Below are 16,354 nucleotides of genomic sequence, written 5' to 3' on the forward strand. Positions count from 1 at the left end.
GGATATCCGCTCCGGCGGAAGAGAGTGTGGGGAAGGGGGGGAATCCACGCTGTCCTTCTTACGGATACCTCGCACGAGAACTTGGACGACCTTTAAGATGGCGTTGAGTGAAAGGGGGCCCCCACGACAAGGGAAGTTACAGTTGGCAGCGAGGGTAAAGTCCTCTGCGCATGCGCCACTCACACCGTGAGGGCGGGAATTTGGTAGTAGGGATCTGACACCGGTTAAGACCTTGCCGTTGGCCCTTAATGCTAGAATGTACAATTTTATTTTAGAATGTTATGCATTTTCAGGATGCTAGACTCGGCTAGGAAACCTTTTGTATTAGAGATTTGTAAAGGTTAGCCAAAGAACTTGTCTTCATCAAAATGTAATGAAAGTAAAATTGTACATGATTCATGAAACGTTTTTAATTTAAAGTTTTAAATTTTGTTTCATATTTTAATAAATACGGCCGGGGGGGTAACTCCCCCCCGCCTTCCAAAAGTTCAAACTTGTGTCTGTCTCCTCCCATGGGTAATTGGTGTTGGGAGGGGGTGGCGGGCATCCCGGCCCATATGTCTATGCCAGGACCGACGCGAGACACTAAGGTCTCCATCACACCATTAGAGTGTCAGCAGTGCAGATTTTATTGCTGTTCATGTCAGAGCAAGTCCCCTCCCTTAAAATATATATATTTTCCACTGTGACACGTTGTAACGACCGGGGGGGTAACTCCCCACCGCCTTCCAAAAGTTCAAACTTGTGTCTGTCTCCTACCATGGGGAATTGGTGTTGGAAGGGGGTGGCGGGCATCCCGGCCCATATGGAAAGGGAAGACCACTCGGTCCCCCCGAATGTATGGATGGGTGCCCCGATCCCCCCGGGAAACCTTTGTGGGTGGGGGGCGTGTCTCGGATGGTATGCCCAAAGCGGCGTAGCCGGAGCACGCCCTTCCCGCCCAGAAGGGGTTGTCCTAGACACCCGCCCGGAAGTCAGCGCACGGATGGCCGTACCTGAGGTGGGCCCCCGCCCTCCCGTAGATGAATAAATAGAGCAGGAATTCAACGAAGCTTCCTCTTGTTCCAGTGCTCTGAAGGCTGCACCACTCATCGCTCGTGAGCCCTCGAAGGAACAAGCGGCAATTTTGACCCACCGACCAGCCCCTTTTGCAATGTTTTTGTTTTTTAATAAAGTAATTCTTGGTGATATTCGAATGTATTAAAAAGATACAGTCACTTTTTGCATCATGGATGTATGCCTTTGATTGAATAAATGTTTGTAGGACTTTTTTCCTTTGTAGAAACGTAGAGGAATGGATCAAATAATAAAAATTGTCTTGTGCTTTAGGACTTTTTTCCCTTTGTAGCAATGTCAAAGTTGATGAATTGTCAAGCTGTTGCAAATTAGGCGTATTTTCTTTCCTTAGTAGGTAAAACAACTGTCGTATTTATTTTGTTCGGGCGGTAAGGTCATGATCGGTGAGCAGTGATTTCAAGGTCCCTAGGGGGGGCGCCACCCAGTACGGATGGGAGCGCCCGGTCGGAGGCGGCCATTGGCTCCTCCCACGGGGAGGCAGCACCCACTACGGATGGGTCGCCTAGGGGGAGACGGCTATATGCCCCTCCTACGAATTTCCCGGGGGCCAGATATCCGCTCCGGCGGAAGAGAGTGTGGGGAAGTGGGGGTGTCCACGCTGTCCTTCTTACGGATACCTCGCACGAGAACTCGGACGACCTTTAAGATGGCGTCGAGTGAAAGGGGGCCCCCACGACAAGGGAAGTTACAGTTGGCAGCGAGGGTAAAGTCCTCTGCGCATGCGCCACTCACACCGTGAGGGCGGGAATTTGGTAGTAGGGATCTGACACTGGTTAAGACCTTGCCGTTGGCCCTTAATGCTAGGATGTACAATTTTATTTTAGAATGTTATGCATTTTCAGGATGCTAGACTCGGCTAGGAAACCTTTGTATTAGAGATTTGTTAAGGTTAGCCAAAGAACTTGTCTTCATCAAAATGTAATGAAAGTAAAATTGTACATGATTCATGAAACGTTTTTAATTTAAAGTTTTAAATTTTGTTTCATATTTTAATAAATACGGCCAGGGGGGTAACTCCCCCCCGCCTTCCAAAAGTTCAAACTTGTGTCTGTCTCCTCCCATGGGTAATTGGTGTTGGGAGGGGGTGGCGGGCATCCCGGCCCATATGTCTATGCCAGGACCGACGCGAGACACTAAGGTCTCCATCACACCATTAGAGTGTCAGCAGTGCAGATTTTATTGCTGTTCATGTCAGAGCAAGTGCCCTCCCTTAAAATATATATATTTTCCACTGTGACACGTTGTAACGACCGGATTTTCGGACCAGATAGAATCAGCTCATCAGAGCACCACCAACCCATCCGAAACGCAACCACCTCCCTCCTCAGGACCCATCTATCCAGGCACCTGGGTACCTACCTGAGGATGGGGAATTAGCAATATACAAGCTCATATCATCAAAAACACCACTAAATCTATAGGGATTACTAGGAATACTCAATGATTACTAAGGACGCCCATGCCCTACACCACACTCATACAATTTAGTCTCGCGACCACATGGGCCCAGACTAATCTACCCTGGGGCAGTTCTGATTACTTACCATTACACACTGACCACAACCAGTGCTCTCATTAAACAAGCCACAATCTTGTGGGTATAAATACCAGTATCCCCCCCTGGTACTCTCTCTATTTCATACATACACAAGCCACAATCCTGTAGGTATACACACTGACCTCAATCAGTGCTCTCACTAACGTCACTTTCCCTAGAGGCGATCTCATTACACACCAGTTTCCCCCCTGGTGCTCTCTCAAGCCACAATCTTGTTGGTATACACACTGACCATAATCAGTGCTCTCACTAACGCTACTACACAACGACAATCACTTTCCTATGAATACCTTCATCTCTCTCTCTCTATGTTGGGAAGTTTCTCTCACTATTCACTAGAGGTACAATAATATTATGGAATGTCAGAATTACACGGTGTACAACTTATTCCCTAGTTCAAGTGCTCCTCTCTCCCTATTTATTCAGGTACCACTTACCTGATCGGGGGTCGCTTCCGTTCGTGCAATGACACCTGACTAGAAGAAAAGGTTACCTTTACTGTATAAGAACAAGGCATACGCTGGTTCACTAAGAACTGGGGTTCCTTTATTACAATAACATTAACAATATAACACTATACTATAACATATAGCCTGCAAAGGAAAATGGGAATAGACACATACACAGATCTGCGGGGTCTCTGTAAAGCTTTATTACTATACCACATCCACATATAACTAACAGGGACTGTAAATAGACTGCACACCGCTGAAAGAAAAAGTATTAGCAACATAATAGGGACAAGGTTAATTTTTAAATGTAAAGCAAACTGATTACAGGACAAATATCACCTGATTAGTATGAAGTCTTGCTCTAGCTGTCATCTGGGTTCCTCTCTCGTCTGTGCCTTAGCTTGTCTCAGATTCTCCCCTGCACTCTTGGACACGCATCTGCGCTGATCACTCTGCACTGGATTCCTCTCCCCCACGAACTCTCTCCACCTTCCAGCTTCAGCCTAATAGTTTCTGCCGCTCTGATAACCATTCGCTCCACTAGCTTCTTCACTCTGTCTGATTATCTCAGTTCCAGTGTCCAATTCACTCCAGCTGCTCCCACAGACTAATCCACGATATAACTTCAGTCTCTTCCAAAAGGCATCACTTCAGATTCCAGCTGATCAAAACTCCTTCTGATAAGTAACTGCTTCTGACTGCTTCCTTCAGTTCCAAACATCATCTCACTTCTCTCTGTTTAAAACACCATCTGCTCACAACTGCTTCTGACTTCTCTCTCTGGATCCAGCTCACTGACTATCTGTCTGTCTTCTCTCAGTTCCAAGCATCTTCTTCTTTCTCTGGCTCCAACTGTCTCACTGACAAACTGACTAACTGACTTCTCTCTGTTCCAAGCATCAACTGTCTTCTACTCTCCTCTGCTCCAACTCAACTCACTGACTCCGCCTCTGCACTTCACTAATATGGAATGCTCTCTCCTCATGGAAAGTTTCAGCCATCAGCCTGCTGCCCATCAGATCACTGCACCACTCCGCGTCAAGGACACACACCCAGCCGGCCGGCCTTTTGTGGTGTCTTCGACACAAAGAATAATACAGCCTACCGAGAAGGGCTGGCCCAGACCGGTTCTCTCCAAGTGAACAACACCTCATAACTAAAACATCACCTTTACCCTGCAAGCATCTCAGTCTGCAGGTACAGAAAGCAAAATGGAGTCTCTCTAGTTCTGGGCCTTGTAGGCTTGAGAAGGATGAAATAACACTTAGCTCTGTCAGAGTACCTACACAAACCATACCAATATGTAATATAAAGTCAGGACTACAGGATCCACCCTCTACTATAGGTAGGATGATGAAAGGACACATAATTATGTCAAAGCCAATAGGCAATAGATGGATTAGAGTCAAGAATAAGGGATCTATCATCATATTAAGCAGCAATCCTCTAGTTTATGCTTCTAGGTTCTGAAAAAGGCCTGAAAAGGACCAACACAAGCCAAGAATAAAGATCCAGGATGGTAGCAAGCTTAAAGTCACCATCACTCAGAAATAGAGCCAAAAATACGGTCACAACACATGTGAACAAGGGCTTTCGGGCTTGAAACGCGTTGTGTTGGGTCTCTCTAAATAACATCTTTGCCCAAAGATAAACTTCGGAGGTCTGTGTCTCTTTCCTCGCCTGCCGCCGCGTGTGGAATCAGGAAGTGGTTTGAGTTTCCAGTATATACATACGCATAAATAAAACAAATCAACAGGCGAGTGGTGATACGTTATTACCAGCAACCTCATTTTCTAGCTTGAGCTCTGCTGTAGAAAGTGACCCAGAGTCAGATCCCACTCGTGATGCCAACTTGGGGTTTACAAAACTTTCCCTGGCTCAAGAAGTTGACTGTCTATGCCAGGACCGACGTGAGACACTAAGGTCGCACAAGACCTATGTACCAAAAAACAGCGGTCAAACCACAAACGCTGGCAACGCTGGTAATGCCGTGCCCGGAACCTCAAGCGGCAACAATCCAACAAAGCAAGGCCATTGGAAACGATACCAGGAAAAAAACAAAGAAAACAAACCCAAATCCGTGATCAACCTTTCTAACTTGAAGCTGACAACTTCGGAGACAACCGTGTTAAATCTGGGACTGTCGTATTGTCCACCGTGCAACATGAATTATGCTGACACACGCATGGATGTCTATAGATTTACCCGCAAGTTGAAACTTAAAAAGTTTTTCGAACAACATCCTAAGAAAAACACACCTTCTGAAATGGCATCAAGTCCTAACATGACCAGTAGCCAAAATCAGGCCACTTTTGACACTATTTGGGAATTACAAAACGAGGATAATAGAGACAACGCAATGGGAATACCACACACTTCAAATATGCAACAAATTACTCCATTCAAAGCAAAATCCACATTCCAACCAGTCATGGTTCACGACAATTTGGACACCTTTCAGGAAATTGTGGTACAAGATATTTAAAAACTTTATACTGCCACCGATAAGAAAAAGTTCTATATATCCAAACAAAACAGCTGTTACAAACAATTAACAATGAAATTACAAAAAGATCATAATATTATCGTGAAACAGGCTGACAAGGGCGGCAATGTGGTCCTTTGGCCGAAAGACATGTATCTAAAGGAGGCGGAATCACAGCTGAATGACATCACCTGCTATCGAAGGAGTAATGTTCAGGTTGTAAAAACCATTTGGGTGGACCAATACCACAAATTACAGGCCTGGAAAAGTGCGGGACTCCTTACACATGAGGAGTTCCGCTACTTGAAAAAAGAACATCCAGTCATTCCCTCGTTTTATTTAATCCCAAAAATTCATAAAAATTTTGATACACCACCAGGCCGACCTATAATTTCGGCTATTGACAGCTCTTTGGAACATGTTTCCAAGTATGTAGACTTTTTACTTCAAGGTCATGTTAAGACTCTCAATTTTAATGTCAAAGACTCTTTTGATTTCCTCAGCAAAATTGAGCGTTTTGTTTGGGAGGAAGACATGATTTTAAAGACTTTGGATGTTTCATCCCTTTATACTTCGATAAAACATTGCGATGGACTCAAGGCTTTGGAACACTATCTGAATAAATGTCCTCCACACTCGACGGCACATAACAGAATGTTATTGGATATGACCAAAACGTGCCTCGAACAAAACTTTTTCATCTTCAATGGCGTTATCTATCATCAGGTCAGAGGTGTGGCGATGGGGGCCTGTTTCTCACCTAGCTACGCGTGTTTACACGTTGGGCTATGGGAGGAACAGGTCCTAGTCGGCCAACACCACAATCTTATTTCCAACAATATTGCATTGTACCTACGTTACATTGATGATGTATTTCTTGTTTGGAAGGGCAGTGTTGACAGTGCCAGAGCCTTTGTTGAAATGATTAATGTGAATGCCATCAATCTTAATTTCACCTCGAATATGAGTTCCATCTCTATTTGTTTTTTGGATGTTGAGGTTTTTGTAGATGGCAACACATTGGGTACCAGACTGTACAGGAAGCCTAGTGCTGGCAATACTATACTGCATTCAAATAGTCAGCACCCAGCCCACTTGATTCGGAGCATTCCCTTTGGGTAAATGCTCCGGATCAAAAGAATCTGCAATACAGGCGCTGAATGTGCGGCTGCACAGGAGACGTGCAGATTATGTTTTCTAGCTAGAGGCTATTCCAATGCCAGTCTCATAAAAGCAATTCAGCGTTCAAATTCGGTTAGCAGACAGGAAGCCTTAGTTCCAAAGGATAGAACCATCCTTGGAGACAACCATTTGGCAGTTGGGGTTCAAACAGCTTCCCCACGAGTCATTTTGACTTATAATCGACAGCATGGGGATCTTAGGAAAGTTCTATATAAGAACTGGAATTTGGTACAAAGTGACCCTGTCATCGGGCATAAAGTGAGCAACAAACCGGTGCTCACTTTCCGCAAATCCCCCTCCATGTCCAAAGCATTAGTTAACAACACCTTAGAACCGAGGGCTTCTAACACTTGGATGGCACTCAAGAAGGGCTTCAGAACTTGTCCGCAATGTAAAGCCTGCCGTTTCGGTAGCAATAGGACACATTTTAAAAGCCCTTTTCGTGAAAATCCCATTGCCATTTCCAAGTGGCTTACCTGCAGAACCGAATACGTCATTTATGTGTTGGAGTGTCCGTGTGGGCTACAATACGTGGGCAGCACTAAACTGCCCGCCCACAAACGGATACTCCAACACATATGTGCAATTTCGGGTCATGATCAAAACTACCTGGTTGCCAGGCATTTTCAAGATAAACATCAAGGCATACCTGATCAGCTCCATTATTTTCTAATTGACTAAGTGGAGGTTTCGAGGAGAGGAGGGGACCGTGAGGCCAAACTCCGTCTTCTTGAAACCAGATATATACTGGAGCTCAACACAAAGAATCCGAATGGATTAAATGATAGGGAAGACCCTTACACCTGCATTTAGAATTCAACTGTATGCCTATACGACCTGTCCGGATAGTATAAGAACTCCACCCTAGTTACAGTCATTTTTTCTGTATTTAAATACTTTGATAGAGTGGTGGCTCTTTTGTATCTCTTTTGTAATCAATTTTTAATCCTTCTATTTTTAATATTAGGAATCAGCTGTTTTATATAAAAACAATGCACTTTACACTGATAGTTTGCACAATCACTATTTTGCACTAGATATGTCTTAGCAGGCACTTTTAAGGTGACAGGCCCACTGGGGCTCTATTTAGATTGTTGTTTAAATGATCCAAACAAGTTGAAAAGGAATTAGTATTTCTGATATTCATTTACCAGTTTCTTTTACATCTAACGCTGTTTCTCTGTATATATGTATATAAAATTGTTTTTACACAATAATAGTATTCATATTTGATATATTTGTATATCCCGTTGATATCCTCACATAGACATAGTTGGTTGTCATATTTAGTTAGATATAATAACTTTATTTTCTTATATTGTGTAAATATATATGTATCATGTGTAGTGGGTTTTAGGATGTTCAATAGTCTCAAATATTACCTACACTGATAAACAGTTTTTACTTCTATTTCTAGCATTTGTTTAGTAATAAGGAGATAACAGCGTTACTTCGCACAGTATTTTTACCTTTTCTATGAATTAACTTGATGCACTGTCACTTTAAATGTTCCGCACTATGGCGAGCAGTTTGTCATGTGATCAAGCCTCCTCGGAGGCGAAATGCGTCATGGCGGCAGCGCTGGCATTGATTGAATGTATGTATGTATGTATGTATGTATAGGCATTTATATAGCGCACTACTTACCCGGAGGGTCCCAAGGCGCTTCGACCGCTGCGAAACCCTTCCTGGCTTCCCTGAGAGATGGTCCCTTAATGGGTATCTCCAGGGTGAGACCAGGCATCCCCGGCGGTCTGGTGGGGCCGTTAGTGAAGATGAGGCAAGCTAATGCCCAGAGTTGCCGAGTGTGATCGCTGATCAGAGTGGGCACCGAGGCGAGAGAATTATCGAGTCCGCTGACCCTTGTCCAGAAACCTGCCGTGCCGGGAATCGAACCCTGGTCCCGGGCCGTCCTCTGCTCTCGGGTCTGCCGCCTCTAAAGAGTGAATTAATCACTTCTGCACCAGCACTCTTTGGGTCGACTCTTCGTCACTCTGTGATTTGGCAGTTTGTTATCTGTGACGTGCTTCATGGATATATATATATATATATGTCCATATGCAAAAAGCTCGACAGTTGAGGCACCACTCACGAATGTGTTTAAAACCCTTCTTTATTGACAGGTTGCATGGAGACCGGCATCCCTTAGAACAGCACGATATCTTCTCCAAACATGTTTCGGGCTGTGTAGCCCTTGGTCACCGGATTCACAGGAGGCACAGCTGCTTGGTGTTTCACGTTGTTATTTTTACGCGATGATCATAGTCCCGCCCAGTGGGCATGCCCAAGGCTGCATTCTGGTCTCAGTAGTGCGCATAAAATCCATAGTGCAATGCAGCCGTGTCTCCAACTAAGTGTAAAACCTAAGGTAGGTTGTTGCCCACAGGAACGCTGGGTGCTTGCTAGTGTATCCTGGCAAAGTGGTCACGCCGTTCCACTGACGCTGCCATCTTCACAGCCTACTGGATCTGCACTTCTACAGCGGGGTGCCTGGTGACCTCGGCAAGGCCGCTATATATCCACATGCAAAAGCCCGACAGTTGAGGCACCACTCTCAAACGTGTTTAAAACCCTTCTTTATTGACAGGTTGCAAGGAGTTCGGCATCCCTTAGAACAGCACGATATCTTCTCCAAACATGTTTCGGGCTGTATAGCCCTTGGTCACCGGATTCACAGGAGGCACAGCTGCTTGCTGTTTCACGCTGTTATTTGTATGCGATGATCATAGTCCCACCCAAAGGGCGTGCCCAAGGCTGCATTATGGTCTCAGTAGTGTGCATAAAATCCATAGTGGAATGCAGCCGTGTCTCCAACTAAGTGTAAAACCTAAGGTAGGTTGTTGCCCACAGGAATGCTGGGTGCTTGCTAGTGTATCCTGGCAAAGTGGTCACGCCGTTTCACTGACGCTGCCATCTTCATAGCGTACTGGATCTGCACTTCTGCAGCGGGGTGCCTCGCGACCTCGGCAAGGCCGCTATATATCCATATGCAAAAGCCCGACAGTTGAGGCACCACTCTCGAACGTGTTTAAACCCCTTCTTTATTGACAGTTTGCAAGGAGAACGGCATCCCTTAGAACAGCATGATATCTTCTCCAAACATGTTTTGGGCTGTGTAGCCCTTGGTCACCGGATTCACAGGAGGCACAGCTGCTTGGTGTTTCACGCTGTTATTTGTACGTGATGACCATAGTCCCGCCCGGGGGCATGCCCAAGGCTGCATTCTGGTCTCAGTAGTGCGCATAAAATCCATAGTGGAATGCAGCCGTGTCTCCAACTAAGTGTAAAACCTAAGGTAGGTTGTTGCCCACAGGAACGCTGGGTGCTTGCTAGTGTATCCTGGCAAAGTGGTCACGCCGTTCCACTGACGCTGCCATCTTCACAGCATACTGGATCTGCACTCTGCAGCAGGGTGCCTTGCGACCTCGGCAAGGACGCTATATATCCATATGCAAAAGCCCGACAGTTAACGCACCACTCACGAACGTGTTTAAAACCCTTCTTTATTGACAGGTTGCAAAGAGACCGGCATCCCTTAGAACAGCACAATATCTTCTCCAAACATGTTTCCGGCTGTGTAGCCCTTGGTCAATGGATTCACAGGAGGCACAGCTGCTTGGTGTTTAACGCTGTTATTTATATGCGATGATCATAGTCCCGCCCAGTGGGCATGTCCAAGGCTGCATTCTGGTCTCAGTAGTGCGCAAAAAAATCCAGCAGCAATCCCAATGCAGCAAATGAGCAAAGAAACATGGAATCGGATACCCTTCCAAAGACAGGAGATTCCTTTGTCTAGCAATATACAGTGGGAGGTTTATTACAATCTTTTTAACCCTCTCCTGCCACTTTGAAACCTCACCAAAACATCAACACCTTGGGTTTGAGGACAGGGGGAACAAGGTGCATTCCAGGGTTTCAAGAACACCCTAGTGAAAGACACAACAATAGCCTGTGTTAACCCTGCCAAGGAATCGGAACTCACTGTTGAAGCTAGTCCCATTGGGCTCGGGGCAGTCCCAATGTAGCAAATGAGCGAAGAAACATGGAATCTGATTCCCTTCCAAAGACAGGAGAATCCTTGGTCTAGCAATGTACTGTGGGAGGTTTATTACAAACTTTGTAACCCTATCCTGCCACTTTGAAACCTCACCAAAACATCAACAATTTGGGTTTGAGGACAGGGGTAAGAAGGTGCATTCCAGGGTATCAAGAACACCCTGCTGCAAGACACAACAGTAGCCTGTGTTGACCCTGCCAAGGAATTGGAACTCATTGTTGTAGCTAGACCCATTGGGCTTCGGGCAGTCCCAATGCAACAAATGAGCAAAAAAACATGGAATCTGATCACAGACACCAAGAAGAGATACACACATATAGAGAAGAAACCACTCATAATTAAATGGGGCTGCACCCATTTTCACCTCTATATGCATAGACAATCTTTTAAAGTCACAACATACCACAAACCACTAATCCTTCTATTTGTTTGGACAGTGCCTCACCCTCCACCCCGTATATAGAGGTGGGGGTTCCAGCTTTTAAAGTACCATTTCTAACTTGGCTAAAAACCTGGCTGAACATATCCAGCTGACTATCTCTCCTGACAGCGTAGGAAATCATAATCCACCAAAATCAACCCTTGTGCTGCAGCTGACAAATACATAGAATGGATCTCTACAACTAACTGCCCCCGAAACATCAAGCTTGTGGACATTTTCAATGTAACAGGTACAGACACATTACTTCAACTGGCTTGTGCATTTACTCACTCCAATCAATGGTAAGACTTTCTATGTAACGTTGACAACTTTGACAACAAACAAAACTGTGAGCTGAAGGGTCTATGGCACATTCAAGATGGAGTTGAAGTCACGGACAATGACATTAACTTGTGTGGGCACATACTAGTCATCCCATGCAAGTTAAGACAACAAATGAAATGATGCTCTTAGCCCAAACAGGCCCCAGAGAGGAATATATGACGTTACAAATAGCTTTGTGCATGTATGCGAAATAATATATAAAGGAACTAAAACGTATTTGCAGTAGGTTTTGAATGAAACAAAAAAATAATGCATGACTAGGCAGCATGTGCATTTAATAGTTTGCATCTTGCATTTTGCTTTGAAATAATAAATAATGCCGCTTTTTGCTTAAAGCTTAGGCTAGGTAACGTTAACAAGAAATAGTGCAAAGGTGGGTGGTAAACAGTGAAAAGTGCACTATCATATAATTAATGAATGTTCATATTCTATTTGCTATAGTGAGCTGGATGAAACAGCATTTTCCTTACATTTGTCCGAATAAAGGAGGGGTGAACAAAGGAGTGAAATGATCTATTAAAGGCAAGACAGAAGCGATGAACACAGCAGAAGAGGCGCAGGGTTGGAAGGCCAATGTGATGTTTGTCTGCCAAGTGATGCGACCAACCGTGGGATAATAAGATTTCTTCCACGGATATTGCTTTAATTATGTGAAATTGAAACATGTATTGAGTTGTGCGAATGAAACAATTATTAAACCATGGGAATGGGTATAGACCGACTTTTGTCTCTTCACCTATCCACTCCGTCATAGGTACATTGGTTCATATTATTTAGATGAAACTATTGTCTCTTCATCTATCCCCTCCGTTAGGTGTATTTTATTTCACATTTGATTTTGCTGAAACTTTTGTCTCTTAATCTATCCACTCCTTCATGCATAATGTAATTGCTTGTATGATGAGTTTGTATTTATTTGAAGTCACTGATGTTTTCTCTCCCTTTCTGAATTTCATTATTTGCATTTTGTGACTGTATGCATTGAGCATTTGCAATAATTTTGAGATAAAACTTTATGAACTTTACAGAGAGTGTGTGATTATTTAGCTGACTGAATAGTTAGTTAGATAGTATTATCATTACCATCAACTATTCAGCTAATAGGTTCATCGACCAAGTAGATGGAAAGTTGATGTATAAGTTAAAAGACAAGTATTTTATGACTTCACACCTGGATTTTAGAAGTAAAAGAATTGAACGTATATAAATTGACCCCAGCGCATCAGGGATTTGGGTGAATGTGTATGGGCCATTGTTCTGTGATATTATTGAGTATTGATCCCTGATCAGGTATTAGCCTCTTGCTGGATCAGTTTCTTGGTAGCAGAGGACGGTTTAATTATTGATTAGTTTGGTAATGATTATTAATTATTGATTATATGTTCTTAACACAGAAAGTTAGTTTCCTGTTCTATGTTCTCTAAAAATACAGGTACGGAGATACCTGAGAAATTTGGGGAATGGAATTTAGCCTAAAGTAGGCAGAAGAAGAGTGTGGTAAAGAAATCATACTGCAGAAGTACTTTGTTGTAATAATACCAAGGCTACGGTGGTCAGTAGGTGTTATATTAGGGAAATTTTGTATAAAAGCAGGGTGTCCGGAATAGCGAAGGGTCTACTTCTGAAACTCTAGCCTTATCCCCAGAAGAGTAACAAAACCACTTGTTACACTAAAAAGTCCTCTTGTGAAATTTTGGCCTTATCCCTAGAGGAGTATCAGGTCCTCCCGGAGCTGGTTAGAGAAGTGAGATAACGCTGGTCGTTATTATTGCTTGCACTGTCAGAAAATTCTCTCTGAAAAGTGAAGACTATATCTTCAATTAGTGAAGCAGAGAAGGTAGCATTGTTTTGTGTTGCTACTAATCGATTTTTTTTTAAAAAACTCGGAAAAATATTGCCGCAATATTTTATGGAGAGGTTCAGTAGAAGGAGTAATACTGATGTCAGAAAAAGCTGCGCTAGCATTGGTCAGGCAGCAGGCGTGTACTGAGCTCTGATTGGTTGGTTGGTCTGAGCCGCGCTAGCATTGGTTGAGATAGTGAATACGTTAAGAGCTGTGATTGGACAGTTGGTGTGAGTCGCACTGGTATATGGCGAGAATTGACCAATAGAACAAGTAGAATTACGGAAAGGTTGTTTTGTTGAAATACAATATTGTAAGGAGTCAGAAAGATGAAGTTGCTTAAGAAAATAAAGAATTAAGATAAACCAATAAAGACTAGAGAGGGAACTCCGATTCCACCTCCAAAAACGCCTGCTTCTTATATGATGTTGGAGCAAGGATATCACGCGTGTATGTGGTTACAGAATTGGATGGAGTATGCAAAAGATGAAGGTGTTATAGCATTTTCACAGTATGGTACATTTAATGTAGGAATATTGCAGAATTTGAGAAATCGAATGAACTCATTTAAACCAAATCCCAGATTAATGCAGTATGAAGCATTGGAAGAATGGGAAGTTGAGGAATTTGAGAGAGAGATATACAGAAGTGGTAACAGAGGTTATAGGAGTATGATGTTTAGATAACCATTCAAAAAGAGATGGAGGAGAGCTGTGATAACGGAAGGGTTGTACCCAATTTTAAACTTTGATGAGCAGACTGAAGACAAATGTAAGGAGAAAAAGAAAAATATTGAGACTCCTGGTTTAAGGGATGATATGAACGATTCTGAGGATGATGCATTACTAGAGGACATTATGAACAAAAGACCTCCTCCTTACGAAGGTAATTAAGGGTGGTAACTCAAAGTGCACCACAAATAGGAACCCCATTAACTCCACAAGTTTCAGATATAGCAAAAGTAGAATGGGAACATTAATTGAATCTGTTGAATAAGGCAAAGTTGGAGCAGGACCAGAAATTGAATCAATTGAGTTTGAATGCAGAAGCATTGACGGTACCGGTAACAATCGATCCTGTGGTTCTGTTGTATGGAGAATGACAGAATGTATCCAAATTACTTACATTGGCTGCTTGAGGAAGTAGTACCAGGAGTGGAATGATAGCGAATGAGGATGGACAGGCTAATGTGAATAATACTTTGTTAGCTCTTCCCATTTGTGAGTTAGTAACTGAGACCCCTAGAAGAAGCATACAATAAGTCCAAGAAAGATAGGGCAGAATGTTACTCCAGTAGCTGGGAGTTCAGCAGCTCAGTCACAAGAAGAATTAAATAATTGGATAAAGGAAATGACCAGGCCGAAACCTCAAACACAGAGTATAAATATGAGTGAGTTGAAAGTGGATTTGGAAGAGATCATTATTGGTACAATAAGTCCAGACAAATTAGGGACTTACCGGGATGAAGAGCTGTTGTTTTTATGTGAAAGCATTACATGGAGAGCGAAACATCTTCAGGAAAAAATATCAGAAGCTGCTGGTGAGTATGGAGTAGACATAGAGAAGTTGAAAGTGTTGCAGAAATCATACAAATTGGCTTTCCCTGAAAAGACTCTAGATAGTTTCAACGCGTCTGGAAAAAGATTGCAAATAAAAGAATTGATAAATATTTATAAGAAATGGGGAGATATAGATCGTTGGAAAAATAGATGGACAAGAAAGAAGGAAGAAGCAGCATGTAAATGAGCATCTATGTTTCTGTTAAAAGAGACAGAACAAGTTGAAAGGGCATGTCCGATGATCCAGGTGGTGGATATGTTCACATACTTGGACCAGACAGGAAACATTGTCTTTCATGAATGATTTTCCTAGATTAAGAGAAAAACCCTTTGAGTGGTCACACAAGCAGAGAGGTTTATGAAGGTTTCAAAAGTGTTGTTAAAGGATCTAGATGGATTGTGTGAGATTGTCTTTCCAGCTGATTTCTGGACAGAGTGTGAGATCACTGTCGATTGGCCAAAAGATAAATATCCAAGGGACCCTAAAACAGGTGCACCATCTGATGAAGTAATGAAAACGTATAATCAGGTACTGACTTATTTGAAAGGAAAGATTTCTCCAAAAGAAACAGATTGGGTTAAAATTGACAGGACAACTCAAGAACCAAAAGAATCAGTGCATGACTATTATGAAAGGTTGTTTCAGGTTTCCAAGCAGTACAATGGGTACCGTTATGTGTTTGGACTGAGAGCAGAGATTAGCAATATGATACAGCAGCATTATATTTGTTGGCAGAGGGAAACAGTTGGTGACATCCTAGGGCATGCAAAGTTTTATAGTGTTGAAATTAATACACAACATATAAAGTTGAAAGAGAAAATGATGTGGGTGCAGGTGAAAGTAGCAGAGCAGCAAGAAAACAATAATACTTAAACAAGTTACCTGATGAATGGTCAGAATCAGAGTGGCCAGGTAGCCAGTGGAGGTGGAGGTAGAATAAAAATGAGTAGAGAGGAAGCAATGAAGAAATTTCCTTGTCATGTGTGCGGAAAGCATGGACATTGGAAGAACGAGTGTAGATCTGCTAAAAAGAATAATGGGGTAAATCAAAATTTAATTCCACAGATGCAGAATAAGGTGAATGTAAACCAACAGCAACAGCAGCAGGTAGTTACTCCACAAGTACAAGTGCCACAAGCTCCAATGCCAAATAATGTGAATGCTCAAGTGCAGGGGTACAGTGCAAATACTGGATATCATGGATATGACCAAATTGGTAAGAATCAAAGTGTGCAAATGGTTCTGCAATATTGGGTGCAATGCAAAGAGAAAGATTCAGGCTCATCCCAATGACGGTGCCTGAAGGGGGAGGAAGAGTGCATACTTGGCGCATCCTTGGCGGTAGATCAGCCAGGTCCATTTGTTGACTGAAAA

Source organism: Lissotriton vulgaris, chromosome 8 (assembly GCF_964263255.1).
Source record: "Lissotriton vulgaris chromosome 8, aLisVul1.2, whole genome shotgun sequence".
Lineage (NCBI taxonomy): Eukaryota > Metazoa > Chordata > Amphibia > Caudata > Salamandridae > Lissotriton > Lissotriton vulgaris.